Genomic DNA, 3416 nt, shown 5'->3' on the forward strand with positions numbered 1-3416 from the left:
CCCCCCCCCCCCCCCCCGGTCCATCAGGCTGGAGCAGGTTGGGCGGGCGGCCGGGATGCTGTCCATCAGGTCGAGGCCGGTCAGGCAGGCGGTTGAGAGGTCGTCCATCAGTCTATCCAGACGGGTCAGACAGGCAGCTGGGAGACCGTTCAGGCAGGAACAGGACAGACAGGTGGCTGGGAGACCATTCATCAGGCCGGGGCCGGTCAGGCAGGCGGTCGAGAGATTGTCCCACAGGCCATTATTCAGGCAGGAACAGGACAGACAGGATTCCCGGGAGACCATTCATCGGGCCAGGGCCAGTCAGGCAGGTGGTCGAGAGGTCGTCCAATAGGTCATTCAAACAGGTCAGACAGGTGGACGGGAGGCCGTTCAGGCAGGTCAGGGATGAGGGTCTCAAGCGGACCGAGGACAAAGACCTCATGCGGGCCAGGGACGAGGACCTCAGGGGGGCTGGAGACGAATGCCTCAGGCAGACCAGGATCTTCTGCGGTCGGGTCAGGAGTGAAGATCTCAGGCGAGCTAGAATTGAAGACCTCAGGCTGAGGCGAGGACCCCTCAGCAGGCTCAGGACCCCCAGGCTGAGGCGTGGACCCAGGAGCGAGGACCCCAGCGGACGGACCAGGAGCAAGGATCTCAGCGGACAAACCAGGAGCGAGGACCTCAGCGGACGGACAAGGAGCAAGGACCTCAGCGGGCAGGTCAGCGGCGAGAGCTCAGCAGGCGGGTCAGCGACGAGGAGTTCAGCAGATGGGTCAGCGGCGAGGATCTCTTCTGCGGCCAGATCTTCTGGGGCTGGATCTTCTGCAGTCGGATTTTCGGCGGCAGGATTTTCGGTGGCAGGATCTTCGGCGGCAGGATCTGGAACAAATGTGGACGGTAGGTCAACGGAGGCAGGGTCTTCTGTGGCAGGATCAGTAACAGATGTGGACGAGTGGTCGGCGGGAGCAGGGTCTTCTGCGGCCAAACCATCTGGGGCGAGATCTTCTGCAGCCAGATCTTCGATGGCAGGACCTTCGGCGACAGAATCTTCAGCGGCTGGTTCAGGAACAGGACAGGCTGCAGGCTCAGGGCAGGCTGCAGGTTCAGGGCAGGCTGCAGGCTCAGGGCTGGCTGCAGGTTCAGGGCTGGCTTCAGGCTCTGTACTGGTTGCAGGCTCTGTACTGGTTACAGGCTCTGGACTGGTTGCAGGCTGTGGGCTGGCTGCAGGTTCTGGAGGGGCTGCAGATTGTGGAGGGGCTGCTGAGACTGGAACTGGGACTGAGACTGGTTCTGGACAGGCTGCAGGTTCTGTGGTGGATTGTCTCATAGACCTGATCTCAATCAAAAGCTGGTCATATGCTGGGATAGGGTGAGACCAGGTACAGAAATTAACAGTTTCTCAGCTAACTTAAGAAGTGTGTCTGAACAGTCCATGTTATTTTTAGCTGAAGTCAACAGGTTTTGAAGTTTGGTGTTTGTGATTGATGTCAGAGGAACCTATCACCCAAGACTTGTCTTTTTTGGTAACCTCTGCAGGAGTGGTGTGGGACTGCTGTGTTGACTGTTCTCTAGGGTGGTCCCCATTAGTTAGGTCTTTAGATGAACGGGGGATGGAGTGAGGGGTGACAGGACTGATCCTCCTGGGAGCTTTGTGCGGGAGTGAGTTGCCGGATTCCACCCTCACCAAGGTCCTAGGAGGTGAGGCATTCGGACCGGTTCTCTCAACAGCACCGGAACAAGGTCCCAGAAACTCGGCCTCGCCGGACTGAGTGAGATCTGCAGTCGCTGTCAGGGATGTCGGCAAAGGTTCCGTGGATTGTGTCCTGTTTCGTTTTCTGCCTCCGCGGCGGTGAGAAGAAGGGGCAGGAATGAAGCAGAGCTCGTCCTCCAGCTCCGCGTCCTCCCCCGACGTCCACCCCGAGTAGCCGAGCAGCGCTGGAGATGGAGAAAAGTTTGGCTCGTGTGCCCGGTGTTCCCCCCAGGGCAGAGACTTCTCTTCCTCTAGGACCAGGAGAGGTTAAGACAAAACTTCAATCGCCGGGCAGTGGCGACTTTGTGTTCGGATGGGTTTGGTTGGGAACCCGCCACACCAGATTATAGGCTCCCCCAACTGTGGCTCGTAACAGACAGGTGAATAATTCTGAGGAGAACCCTGCCCGCTGGGTTCTGTGTTGGTCGCGTCGTTCTGTCTGGGTTTTATCAGGCAGGAACGAACCCAATAGTTGCAGGCAGGGACTCGACTCCGGAGGTACAAAAATAAATACTTTTCAATGATAATAAATTAATCAGCTGACATGGCAGCACACTTACAAAACTGGGATTACAGAGCAGATCAGGACTGGTACACATCAGGTCAGGACGAGACAGGGTAAACCCAACGATAACGCGTCAAAGGACAGGACTCGCAGACAGACTTATATACACAGACAAGACAGGACGTGATTACAAACAGCTGGCATGAGACAAGGATGAAATTAATTGGATAAATGAGGAGACACACAAGGGAGTACAGACAAGGAAGGCCCACTAGATGGCGCCATCCTTACAGGGACAAGCCTCCTTATTTCTTCGAAATTGAACAAGATAAACACCTAAAATCAATTATTTGTTTGCTCAACTTTATAGTCAAGGTGTGTCTCACTCTAATGCTTGCATAAATAATAGAACTTAACAGTCAAATCAGCTGTATTTCAAAAGTATTCGCTGCATCAGTGTTCCATGAATGCGCAGAGGGAGGAAATAAAGGAAGGAGGAATGCTGCTCGTTTCTTTGGAATTTAACAAGAAAAGCACCTAAACAATTATTTGTTTGCTCAAAATTATAGCAGAGGTGCGTCTCAGTTGAACTTTTACTTAATAAATGCACTTTAATGGTCAAATTAGCTGCATTTCGCCGGGACGGTGCAGCTGATTTGACGGTTGCTCCAAGCAGCGAGCAGAACGAAGTTCGGGGCACTATGGCAATCCAATTGTGTCATTAATAGCTGGTGAAGATTCTCAGTCATCCAGGACATGGCAAACTCAAAAAAAGTTCAAGACAAAAATAATAAAATAAAGTATAACAGTGTTTTCCCTGCAACAGAACCCCCCCCCCCCCCACACACACACACACACACACACACAATCACCTGTCAGCACTGACGTAACTCTCAACTAGCGGCTTGCAATACAGGTGCACAAGCTAAAAGCTAAAGACAGCCTATTCCCTCATGCTGAACCCTCACACTGAACCCCCACTCGAAAACTGTCGGTACAAGCTGCGCATGGCTCAGATGTTTCTTTGTCTCTCCTCCCCCCTCGCACACTTTAAAACTGTCGGTACAAGCGCCACATGGCTAAGATGTGTCACTGTCCCTCTCCTCTCCTCCACCCCTGCTCTAAATCTGTAAAACTGTCGGTGCAAACAGCGGGCAGCTGTTTCTCTATCTCCACCCC

The sequence above is a fragment of the Nematolebias whitei genome, chromosome 19 (genome assembly GCF_014905685.2).
Source record: "Nematolebias whitei isolate Nwh7 chromosome 19, NemWhi1, whole genome shotgun sequence".
NCBI lineage: Eukaryota > Metazoa > Chordata > Actinopteri > Cyprinodontiformes > Rivulidae > Nematolebias > Nematolebias whitei.